We start from the raw sequence: 13,869 nt of genomic DNA, 5'->3' as shown, positions 1-13,869 counted from the left end.
CCAACTCTTAAAGGATAACCTCGTGTTGGCACAAAATAGAATGAAACAACAGGCAGATCAACATCACAGTGAAAGAAGTTTTGATGTAGGTGATTGGGTATTCCTACGGCTACAACCATATAAGAAAATGTCCCTAAAGCAAGCTAAGAAGGATAATAAATTATCACCAAAGTATTATGGTCCGTACAAGGTGTTGGAAAAGATTGGTACTATGGCATACAAATTGGAGCTTCCTGCAGCTTCTCGATTGCACCCAGTTTTCCATGTTTCATGTTTAAAGAAGGTTATAGGTGACAAGCTCCCAATTCAAACAATATTGCCAGAACTTGACGAGGAAGGAAAAATTATATTGGAACCGGAAGCAATCACAGAAACAAGAACTCGACAGCTACGAAATCGATCAATTTCAGAGTATCTTATCAAGTGGAAGAACTTATCCACTGAAGATTCCACATGGGAGGATGAGAATTTTATGCAGAAGTATCCAGAACTGCTCAAGCGTTGAGGACAACACTTTTTTGAAGGAGAGGGGCATGTTGGGTCCCTATAATACTAGTGATTACCCCATTACTATTGTAGTTATACCCCCTATTTATATTGTTGTGCTCCTATTACCCCCATATTGTTATTTCTGTGCCCCATAGAATCCCTCTATTGTTATTTTTATGGCTTTATATTATTATTGTTAGGTCCGCTGGATTATATTGTGACTCCTTAGACTCCTATATATAGAAAGGAGGTTTTGTCATTTGTATCATCCAAGAATTGTTCATTTATGTAATGTAAAGGAGGTTGCCCCCTCAAAGAGGCTGAATTCTAAGGCGTGGATTTATCTTTTCTATCTTTTCTTGAGCTGGTTTCATAACAACGCGACATTTCCCTGAGTTAAAAGCATGTGTACGGGGTAGGCATATACCCAACCCGCGTATATGTATTAAAACACTTAAAAAAATATAAAACTCCTTAATTTTGGGCGGAGATCACGAGTTTTACCTGCTGATCACCTGTTAGTGCCCATGGCCCAACTGTTCCCAAACAACTCCCAGCTAAAAAACTACTTTGGGAGAAGTATAAAAAGGCTTCAATGGGAAGGCCTAAGGGAGGAGAGAAGAGAGAGAAAGGTTATTATGCTGAGATTTCCCTAACCAGGTCTGAAGATCCTTGTGCCTCCTACACTTCCCCCATTTTTATAGGAAAACCTTGTTTCCTTGTGTGTTGATGTCCATCCACTACTTGTGGTATCATGGAGTAAGTCATGGAAGGAGTTTGTTAAAGGCTTGAGGCTGGATGAATCCGGAGGAAGGCTTTGCTTGGAGCCTGCGAAAGGACGACTCAGGTGAAATTATTCCTTTCTGTACTTTATTTTTCTATAATAAAAGAAACACATGTCTTTGTTCTTGATATAAAACTTCTTCATGTTTGTGATATTCATGTTAGAATTCATATGTGAATGGCTGTTTAAATTTCATAACTAACTACCTTTCTTTATAATATGAAGATGGTTTCTTTATAAGGTTTAGTCCATATACTGTTGTACCTTTTTGAATTGGTTGTTTTGCAGGTCAAAGGAGCAAAAAGGAACTCCAAGAAGGGTTTGGACCCTGGAAGGACCTTCTCAAACGTAGGACCTCAGGTACGCCCCTTATCATAGAATTTGCTTATGCTAGCATAATGGTTGTGTGGAATGTGTGTTTCTCTATATAGATAACTTTCAGTCTGCTAGGGTTTCAACCCAAAATCCCTAGGGGAACATTTCCCTTAACATTGGGCCACTAGGAGGAAGAGGCATTCCATTCTTTCAAGAGCATCTATTTCCATAGCTAAGAAAACATAGTTGGGGGAGATAGGAGGTAGGGCACACAGAGATCATATGTGCACTGTAGCAGCCCATGGGTCACAAACATTAATTCGTTGTACCTGCAACTATATTTCTAGACAAATAAAGAGAGCGAAGCAACCTCACCTTCTAGTTGGGTTTTCTCTCGAAAGGGTTTCCTAGAGAGAATATTTTGTGTCTTATGTGCGTGTGAACTTATTTTTTCATTCTGTACTTTTTTGCATAATTTCCATTTGCATGCATGCACTAATTACAATAAAATCTACAGATCTAGAATTTAAATAAAGTTGTAATAGTGTAAAATTACAATATTTTAATATATTATTATCAGTTCTGTTGTGATGAACTGTTCAGTGGAATATCCATTGCAGTTTACAGATCACATATGCTTGGTCCAAAAATAAATATTTAAACTAGTCATCTTGTTAGGTTCACTATAACGTTGTCCTAGAGAAGTTTCAGAATGTGAATTATTAGGGATACAAAAGGACATACTAAAGTAGCTCGAGTAAAAATTTCATAATCATATTTGAAAAATTGAACACATGGCACATTGTACAAGTTCACTCTTGGGAAGAGGGAAAAAATCAACAAGCTTTGGGAAATTCATCATAACTTCAACTTGGCACATCAAATCTTTATCAAACCTATTGAATTGTAGAGAAAACGTATCAAAGTACTACACATTGTAATTTTAGACTCATAAGACACCAAATTTCATATTTATGTCAAGAACAAATTATCCATCCAAACAATCTTCAAATCAGAGCTTGAAAAATATGAAACTTACAATTCGTATAACTTTTGATTATTGGTTATTGAAAATTTGTGATAAAGAGGAGAATTATTTTTTTCTTATATATTTAAGAAATATTATTTGTACTTCTCATAAAAACCCAAACGTAGAATATAAAGAAAGTGAATACTTAGAATACAAGTTCTCCCAATTAAAGAATAATGTTGATGAAATGAATGGTAGTATGTTGAAATAAGAGGATTTATCATGTTTTTATGAAAACCTTAAAAGGGAAATGATGGATGAAATGGAAAAGTGTTATAGCCCCAAGGGGGCATATATTGGGTTAAATGTATATGGTATGACCCAAAGTGGGGTGGATGGAGTGCATATATGGGGTTGAATGTATATTAGTAATGTGTAAATGTATATGTAATAGGATTGACCTAGGGATGAAGGGACCACATGTGAAATGTGTGAATAAGTGTGTGTGTGTGTGTGTTTAGGAGGTTCTCCTATTTGTTAAGGAGTTATTGTTTAACTTAGCTCTCTTATCAATATTAGAGTTGTTCTCTATACTCACAATTTTGTACATGGTGTATAATTATATTTTTCTATGTATTTTGACCATACTATATTACTATATATATATATGAATGAATGAAAATAAGGAGAACAACTCTTCTTGGAAGAAATCATATATGAGGAGTATTTTATTACAATTGAAGAGCACAAATATTAAATCATAGAAACATAACCTGATTTTTCAGTCCAAGATCCACATCATCAAGAATTTGAGTTAGCACTCAATAAATACTTCATAATTTCGAAGATCCATATGAGGATGTTTGATGGTAAAGATCCTATAACACGAGGATTCTAGATGGAGCAATATTTTGATCTACACCAAGTGTTAACCACGACATTCATAAACGAAAATAATTATGGGTTTGCTAGTCTAGATGCACCCCTTTACAAGAATAAAAATGTTAGTTTAGTTAAAAGGTAGGTAGAAATAGTTGGTTTTATAAATACACTTATGTGCCCTTTTCCCTAAGTTTTAGTGATTATGTAAAAGAAAGGGGTCCACACTTAAAGCTTCGGGATTCTCTAATCTCCATGATCGACGACCCTTATCTTTCTTCGCCCCCCCTTCTCCATCCTACCTTTACCGTTTGGGGGGGGGGGGTCTGAAAAGGTGGTATTCTGTGCTAGGCCCCATCCATACGTGTCACCTTCCCCTCATTTCACACCCCCCCTACCGATACCGCTTACGGCCTTCTACCCCCTCTGAAAATTGTCTTCCCCTCATCCTCTTTACCGTGTCCCTACCGTGACACCCCCACTACTCATGTCGAGCCACGTTTCGTAGTCATTGACCAGTTAAATGCTTTCCAGACAGAATTACTGTTGGGCATTCAATTTTCCTTCCCAGCTAACCGTTCAATCTTTAACTGTCTTGCGCCAAACCTCCAACAGAAATTTCCTTTCTGACTTTAAAAGCTTTAGAAACATCCTATTTATCCATTTCACTGGCTTATTCTCTTTAATTCACAATTTTCTACAAAGAGACTAGTTGCAAAACATTTGTTGAACCAGATCGGAATTGTTAGCACGCTGCCTCCTTTCCCCTGACAACTCATAACCTCAAACTGTTCCTGGTAAGCTTTCCCTTAAATCCCTATTAATTGTTCATTGATTGTTATAGACATTTTTTGGCACTGAAACCCCAAGCATAGATGTCCATAAACCAAGGGCTCCTAAGTCCCTAAAGGTGGTGTTCCAACCCCTAAAAGAACAAGGTCAACTGATTACATCTTCTCCCAGAAGTTCTCCATGAAAAACTACTCAGAACTGGTCAAAACTGGACCATTTCACCTGCTCCATAGGCAAATTGCACTGCATCCCACCTAAATACACACAGTAGGTGCGATGCATGTCAAAAAGCCCTTCTATGGGGTGCGATGGGTGAGAAGGGACAAATGGCAGGGTCAATCCACAAGGTGGAGAAGCATGGAATCTTCCAGAAACTTCTCTTGTGACACTTGCCTCTCTGAATTCGACCAGGGATGAGTAAGAGATCATCAATCTCCAAGTGGAATCAAGAACTATCAGAGGGAAGACACTAATCAAATCTCAAGTTGACTCACCTCCCTTGCAGACATCTATATATGGATCCCTCATCCCAGAGATCCAGGAGGCTGGAATTTTGTATCTTGTAAGGAAGTGTTGCTGGTTTCTTGGTGCAATATCATAGTGTTGGGTGATCTAAGCTTTTCATGAGGTGAAGAAGGGCTTCTTGCTGAGAGGATGATGCTGGGTCAGAACAATTGGTTGTAATTCTCTTGGCTCTTTCTTGATTATCAATAAAGCTATTCAAGTTTTCCTCCATACACTTGTGTGATTGATGTTTTATGCATTTGTGTGGTTAATATACATCTGATCCTATATTGCTTATGATAATAGATCTATGTTCTCATATAGTGTTATGCTGCTTTGATTCTACAGGTACTCTGTGAAGCTGGGTATACAATAAAGCAAGTAGCAAAGGACTATCGGAATAGAGAGGAATCGAGCAAGGAACCAAGCGCAAGACAGAGGTTGGTCTCCTTTATTCTTCTCTCATCTATCTCTCATAAAGGAAAACGAAATTAGTTTTAGTTTGTTTATTTCTAAGGTAGCTACCAGCCTTAGTGGGATTAGCAGCTCTGCATAGACACTATTCTCGGTGACAAAATGGCGACTCCGCTAGGGAGCGAATAGATTGTTTGTTTATCTACATTTGTTTACTTTATAAACTTACAGACGGAGCCTGAAGTTGAGTTAGGTAGCCTTCGAACTGCATTTGCTATGCAAATGCAAAGTAGATAAATGTCGCTTCAGTCTATCTCTGGGTTTTGTTTATGAATTAAACAATTGATTTACAAGCTCTCTAATTGCCCTTGTGGTGGCTCTAGTAACCTCCTTAGATCTACCCCTATGATTGATTTACTGATTACCACTTGCTCGGCCAAAATCCCTGAACTGAACTGCAAACTGTGACCCGAAACCCAATCAAAGTCTCGTCCTTGGTCCAGCGCACTGTCTGTTCTGTGAACTTCAAATGCGGCACACTTCCCGAGTGTAGTAGGTGCGTTGCATTTCAGTTTCACTGTGTTACACGCGCGCTGATCAGACAAGGCCTTGTTCCTAAATTTTGGTTTCTGTGTTCATTCTTTTCAGCTCTATTCAGGAGTTTTGCTGCCTGTAGTCAGTACACCTCAGTTTGAAACCCCTTTCCTTGCTGTTATTCCACCTCCATTGTGCAAAGAACTGTAAATGTTTTTATGTATTTTTTTGTCATTTTCAGTTCTCCTTTACAAAGAAGTAGCGTAATTGTACTATCGTTCCTTGATTTGAAAGTGTCGCAAGTTTCGTTTTCAGTCATAGAAGAGAATCTGATTGTTCTTGATAGTCGATTACATTGTTACTCTTGTATTTGATCTGAATTAGTAGTTTTTCTAGTGTCGAAAGCAAGTTTTCAATTCTAAATCGCAAAGTGTTGTCATTGTCCTCCTTTTGTCTTGAAAAGAAACTTGTTAGTATTTGTCGCTTCGAAAAATAATTCAGATTTGCGCTTAGCTTGCTTTTTATCATTTACACATTAATAAGGCCGAAAACAAATACATGCATGTGCATTTTCATTTAGACTGTTTGTTGGTTTGATTTAGGACAGTGCATATAGTGTGTGCTCTTTGCTCTTTGTTGAAAGAATGCCATCTCTCTTTCCTTAGTAGCTAGTATTTTCATTTGCCAAAAGAAGATTAAACGACTGTTTATCATCTTAGATTGCATTTTAGGAATTGTACATCTAGATCACGCGGTGAACCTGAAAGGCAAATTTCTTAAGCAAGATCAACTATAAAATAAATTTAATGAATCTAAAAACGCTTTGGAACCTAACGCACAACATCTGGAAGTCTAGGCTAGAGACCTATTCCGGCGTCGTAAAGCCTGGTAACTGTTGTTTTCACTGTTGGTTGGGTGATTCCTCCACTTTGAGACGATAAGTGCCAGTACGGACTTGTGCTCCCATGTACCATCGAGTATATTTTGGGAGACCACAATAGGCTTAATCCTTTATCCATAGGACGCCGTGTCTACCACCCTATCGATCGCAATGCACTGAACACAACATTCAGGAAGATTGACTACCATACCGTAAAAAGTATTCTGTAGTTTTGCCATTGGTTTAGTAATCCCTCTGTCTAGATTTCCAGAGTAGTCCCTTTCGTTCCTTTTCAGACTCCTTAACGGAAAAGGTCCATCTGAGCACTTGTCACTTCAGGCTCACTAAAAATCGAAGGCGACTAGAGTCATCTTTTGTTTTTTCTTGACTCTTAAAAATTGAAAAAACAAGTTGTGTCAAAGCATCTAAAATTTATTTTAAATGGAATAATTATCACCTTTCCTACGTTGGTCTTAGGTTGAGGAAAATGGAGTCCACCAACCAAGGAGTTCCTCTTGGAGGAAATCCTAGTCCCTTCTCCTCTTGGGGAGATTTTGGTGCACCCCATATGGCCACATTGTCGCTTCCAGGATTGACAATCGGCTTGCCCGTATGGCTCTTCTCAACCTCTGTCGTTCAGAACACCGCGATTCTTGAACAATCAAGTCAACAACTAGACGATTCCATAGTTACCCCCCAATCCTCTACTTCGTCCAATTATTCCTCTCCTCCTTCCTCTTCGCTTGATGAAGCTGGTAAAGCAAAAAATCAAGTACTTGAGAAGAAGAAGGAAAAGAAGAAGAAAGAGAAAAAGAAGAAGGAGCCAAAAGCGAAAAGGGGCAACCAAGCATCGTCTAGCGAAAATCCACACACTGCACTGACCAGGCCTAATTCACCATGTGTCATTTGCAAAGGAGACCACTATCATTGATATTTTCCTTGCATCCCTCGGATCTTAAGGGACTGGTCTCCTCGTTTGCACAACCCGGTGTCGTCAACCTCTGATGATCATGTTGAAAATACACCGTCAACTAGTGAAAGTGAAGCCCATGGACAAAAAGGAAAATGTAAATTTCCTTGTAAACTGTGTGAAGGTGATCACGCCGTCCACCATTGTCCCTTATTAGATGAGGCTAAAAGAGGTTTGGACGACCGTCCGGTTTCACCGTTACGGATTCCTCCTGGATATAAGAAACTCTTGCCGAGTCCGTCACTAGTTGAAAATCCGGCTGACACGCCCTTGTAGTCGGCCGAAGCGTCTATCATTGAAGAAAAGCCATCTGAATCCATACCAGACGAAAGTCAAAAGGTCAAGGCGGCAATTGACCCGGTCTTGCCTTCAGAGGATCCATCTTCAGATGATATAATCACCGAAGAGAAGAAGAACGACACCGTTCAAATTCTCTTCATAAACACAGACTCCGATGAACATGGGGGCAGTCTACCTGTTCCTTTACCGCAGGAAGGAAGTTCTTCAGAGTCATATCTGGCCGTCTATTCGGTCCCACCTCCAAGCAACCTAGTTGTTTCCTTTGACTGGAATCTACTAGGCAGACCCCGTTTACTGGCTAGTGTACCATTCCACATCATTGCTCAAATATATAGAATGGTCATGGCCGGTACCATCATAGATGAAGGGGATTCTGTGAGTATCCTTTCCTCAACTGCTTGGAAAGCGCTTGGTTCGCCATCGCTTTTGCCTGAGATGAGAAATCTAACAGGATTTGACAAAGGAACCAGTCGACCATTAGGGATCCTTCCCAATGTGCCCATAACATTGAGAGGGAAAACCGTTCAGATGAACGTAATGGTAGTCCAAGGGCCCCTGGATTATAATCTACTCCTTGGACGAGACTATATTTATTGCATGGGAGCCACTGTCTCATCACTCTTTAGAGTAATGTGTTTTCCGCACGAAGGAAGAGTGGTCAAGCTCATAGACCAGCTTTCATTTCCCGGTTCACACATAGCAAATAGTCATATACCAACCGTGAATGGTCTTTTCATGCAAGGAATGTCTCATCAATCCCCAGTCCATCCTCCTGATGAGCGCGAGTGATTCGGAGGATATGACTGAAACCCAGGGGGCATGCACCCTGGTCTGCTTCGGCAGGAGAACTTCAGGTATAGGGTAGGTTTCCGCGAGGGATATATGACTAGTCTGACACACCCGTCCGTTTAGGAAAATGGGATTAGACTAGAATAAGATTCCCTCGTCAAAGTTATGTGAGTGGAGGCGTCTGCGCCATTCACCTTTGTCTATTTCGATAGACATCGCCAAAGAAGTGTTTTGTTTGTGGCACAAATAGAACAATCTTTGGTAACCTGAAAGAGGTAGGCCTTTCCCGATAAAACAAATGTTTTGTCTACAAATTGAGGGGTAACCTAAAAAGGTAGGCCTTTCCCGATAACACAAATGTTTTGTCTGCAAATTGAGGGGTAACTTCGAAACTCTATTTCTCTATACCTGGGGGCATGTAAACCTTTCAATGTGCAAGTGAAAAGCGACCAGTGTAACGCTAACTTCATACATTCGCTAACTATAACTGCTTAAGTTAGGTGAGTGGTCGAACCGACCATTCGTTTCGCAGGGGGCCTTTTGTCCTAAAAGGCGCCGGCGAAGTAAAGGAGAGAGTTTCCTACCTAACCTTAGTGGTTAGCTAACCCCATAAACAGTAGTTGGTCGCCCCTAGCTTGCATGTGAAAGGTAGCGGAGCAAAGCTTTGTAAGGTGCAAGCACCATAAAAATGGCATCTTAGATGAGGCATCCTTATTTTACGACTGGATCGAGCAGTTTTAACACGGACTTCAAGCTCGTTAAAAAATAAACATAAGCAATGAGCAAGTGTTTCCCCCAGTGTTTAAGCTCATTTTAAAATAAAAAATGAACCAATTTCCGGTAAATAACCGTCGTGAATGTAGTACTTCAGCCTTTGAAGCCTTGGTCGTGTTCTCATCATCACCTCCACTCTGTATTGGCCGATCATTCACCTCCACTTGATTGTTTACCCCTTTTGAGGAACAATTGCGAAGAGTGATCCTGTTAGCCATCCTTGTAACACTGCCGTGATTGGAAAATTCCAAACCTTACCTGGAATCAGCTGCTACCCAAATTTATCACTCGTTCCTCAAAGACGAGTCTCCTTTAAGCTCTTTTCAATTGACTTGTAAAATATGAAAATATTTCCGAGCCATTGGCCTCTCCATCTTGTTAAAGTGACCGGAAGTGCTATCCCTCCTTTAGATTTTAATCTTTTTGGACCTGAGGGATTATTACATAAAAAGATCGAGCCCTTGTTTTGTTCGGCTCGTTAAAAGTACCGAAAATTCATCCCTTCTGTATTATTTTATACTTTTTCGGACTTAAGGGATTGGATGATGAAAAAGGGATTTTGGAGTTTCCTTTACGTCCTTTTCAGACTCTCTAAAATTGAAAAGGACCGAGTTATCTTTGTCGTTAAACTCGTTAAAACCTAATAGCGACAAACTTGTCCATAATAGATAAGAACGAGTTTCACTATCGCTAGGCTCGTTAAAACATAGCGATGGGTTTGCCCGAAGGGCAAATTATAGAACAAACATATGTTATCCTCCTCAAGCTTGACAAAAATAAAGAGGTACTGGTCAGCAATGACTGGGGAAAAATTGGGAAGAAAACTTGAAGAAACTTTGTTGGTAGCAAGTCGCTCTTGAACATGACACTTTCACTCCGCATCCAAGTCGGGTTGGGTTGTTCCATTCACTGGTCACATCACCATGGTTCCATCACACCATCCACATTTGGGGTTAATGCTACCAATCCATCATGTCAGTGTTGCCAATATGTTTAAGAGAAGTCGCTCAGAGAATTCACTTGTGTCTCACCCACTACAATGCATTTACGCTCCATTCTTTCATGATTGCCACCCTGAACCTTATATCACCAGATCGTTTTCACTTCCATTAAAATCATTTGCTCCGTTCTGTGTCATTGATGTGGGATTCAATAAGGCCCTCCTATGACAGATCACTTCTTGTCGACATCGGCTCATTATCCAAGAAGTCGATCTAGGAACAACCCTTTAAGTACTTTGAAGCTTGCATGCCTCAATGGCAAGTTTCTCACTTCCAGTGACAGGTTTACATCAATGGCCTTCGACCGAAAGATTTTACATGGTGTTCGACGCCAAGTCCTTTATTCACACCACGTGAATTGTACTGTAGTACCTTGAGGGTCATCATCATTATCGGTGATTCCTCTCGCGCCTGTTAACGACTTACATCATTGGCTGGTAATTAGGCGATGTCTTTCCATGTTCGACTCCAGAACATCTCTCACATGGATCGACTTGTACTTTGAGTGAAGATCGAACGAGATTGAAGACTCCGGATCTAGTTTCATCCATCCGGGCTGCGATATATATTCAGGAAAATAAAGACATCAAATGTACATCATTGCTGCACAGATAATCATCCAATATAAGGGATGATGGCTCTACCAGAATCATCAATCTACACTCAGACGATTGTCTGTCTCATGTACATGAAAATGAATTTATAAAGCTGAGCATGGGAATGCCTGCCTCAGCTAGATCATGAAAATATTATGAAGATAATGTATTGTATTGTATCTTATTATAGGTCTCCTTCCAGCTTGCAAGAACTTCGATCTTCATGATAAAGCATTTCACCCGACATCAAAAAGATTAACAACATCATGCTTTAGGGGGCAACTGTTATAGACATTTTTTGACACTGCAACCCCAAGCATAAATGTCCATAAACCAAGGGCTCCTAAGTCCCTAAAGGTGTTGTTCCAACCCCTAAAAGAACAAGGTCAACTGATTACATCTTCTCCCAGAAGTTCTCCATGAAAAACTACTCAGAACTGGTCAAAACTGGACCATTTCACCTACTCCATAGGAAAAGTGCGCTGCATCCCACCTAAATACACATAGTAGGTGCGATGCATGTCAAAAAGCCCTTCTATGGGGTGCGATGGGCGAGAAGGGACAAATGGCAGGGTCAATCCGCAAGGTGGAGAAGCATGGAATCTTCCAGAAACTTCTCCTGTGACACTTGCCTCTCTGAATTCGACTAGGGATGAGTAAGAGATCATCAATCTCCAAGTGGAATCAAGAACTATCAGAGGGAAGACACTAATCAAATCTCAAGCTGACTCACCTCGCTTGCAGACATCTATATATGGATCCCTCATCCCAGAGATCCAGGAGGCTAGAATTTTGTATCTTGTAAGGAAGTGCTGCTGGTTTCTTGGTGCAATATCATAGTGTTGGGTGATCTAAGCTTGTCATGAGGTGAAGAAGGGCTTCTTGCTGAGAGGATGATGCTGGGTCAAAACAATTGGTTGTAATTCTCTTGGCTCTTTCTTGATTATCAATAAAGCTATTCAAGTTTTCCTCCATACACTTGTGTGATTGATGTTTTATGCATTTGTGTGGTTAATATACATCTGATCCTATATTGCTTATGATAATAGATCTATGTTCTTGTATAGTGTTATGCTGCTTTGATTCTACAGGTACTCTGTGAAGCTGGGTATACAAGAAAGCAAGTAGCAAAGGACTATTGGAAGAGAGAGGAATCGAGCAAGGAACCAAGCACAAGACAGAGGTTGGTCTCCTTTATTCTTCTCTCATCTATCTCTCATAAAGGAAAACGAAATTAGTTTTAGTTTGTTTGTTTCTAAGGTAGCTACCAGCCTTAGTGGGATTAGCAGCTCTGCATAGACACTATTCCTGGTAACATTGATCTAATAATGCCTCCAAAGAGAAAGAAGTAGGAGAACCTTGTTAATCCATTAATCCCTCCATCCATAGACTTAGATCAAATTCCTTTAGCTGATAGGGATTATAAGATCATTGAAACACAGTGCGACGTTGAATTTTTAGAGCTCTACTGTTGGTTGGAGGACAAACATGCTGATAAAACAGATGAAATTTGACTATGGGAGTCCAATATTCCTCATTATTTTCTCCCTCTGATCTTCCATGCCCCTGAATTCGCTAGGAAATTCCAAGCTTGGCACTATATTTCCACCCAAAGAGCCATTATGACCCCGTCTGGTGATATCATTTTTACAATTACTGTCCAATCCATTAACCAGATGATGCTAGCACCCCCTCTGCAAAATTGTACCCCATTTTCCTTAAAATCCCTCACCCAACTCTATCAGAATCTTGCTTTTGCCACCAAGGCCAAGATTTTTAAGATCTTTCTACCAGAAAATGCCCAATTACAAAAGAAGAATCCTCTGTACCCTTCCTCAATATTCCCTGATCAAGCTAAACAGACTTTGTCCATAATTTCATACATTTTGGGTTATTATTCTGATCAGTGGGTAGATGAACCCATTCTAGGCTTCCTTTCCATATTTTCCATAGATAAAAAAGCATCCATTTTGTTTAATTTCAGTCAATTCTTGGCTGATAACATCCATGAATAGTTTTTGAAATTTCCAACAGAACTGGTGTTTAATTACACTTCAATTTTAATTTATATGTTTCTTTATTATCAAGCAGACAAGTTCATTTTTGCTATGCAGAAGCTAGATGAAGAGGGAAATCAACAACCTATGATTATTTGGACTTCTTTAGTAATGAAAGAGCAGCAAGAATTATCATACAAACAGTTCATTGAAGGGTTTGTTCATCTAGCTATGAACATCCTAAACAACTCAACACAACCCAGAATCAGTGAAGACATCGAAAGGGTTCTTCATTTGACAAATCAGGCCAAGACTAGAGATTGGTATTTATACCAAAACTATACAGAAATGAGAGTTTATGGATGCGAATTAGCACCATATAAGCTCCTAAAATACCTCCCCATGAGGATTGTTTCCCTAGAATACATCAGACAAATGTTAAATTTAGATGATATTCACTTTGTGGTGGCAAAGAAGAAGTCCTAGTTTCGGATAAAGACGTAGGTGGGTCCTTTCATATGCAACACTAGGTCAGCAGGAGAAGAAGCAGACAAAATTCTTAAGGAGATGAAATTAAGCCTGAGTTTTACATGGTCTTATGACCCTTGGGGTATCATTTCCAAGTTGAGAGTAGAAAACAAAACTACTCCATATATTCATATCTCATGGCTTGAGACAGAAAAATATGTGAACCAGTCAGAATGGATAGAGAATACATTGCAGGATGCTGAAGAAAAATGGTTTTCTACTTCAAATTACAGACTCCCACTCCTCTAGAGAAAATAAGTAAAAGACAGAGAGAGGAGGGGTCATCAACAACAACAAGTAGTGAGGCCAAGGAGTTCAGGATCAGTTACAAGAAAAGACAAAAGATGACTCCT

Source organism: Pinus tabuliformis, chromosome 1_2, assembly GCF_031772625.1.
Source record: "Pinus tabuliformis cultivar Carrire ecotype Pingquan chromosome 1_2, CPIR1, whole genome shotgun sequence".
In the NCBI taxonomy this organism is placed as follows: domain Eukaryota; kingdom Viridiplantae; phylum Streptophyta; class Pinopsida; order Pinales; family Pinaceae; genus Pinus; species Pinus tabuliformis.
Note: the sequence above shows the minus strand (reverse complement) of the source record.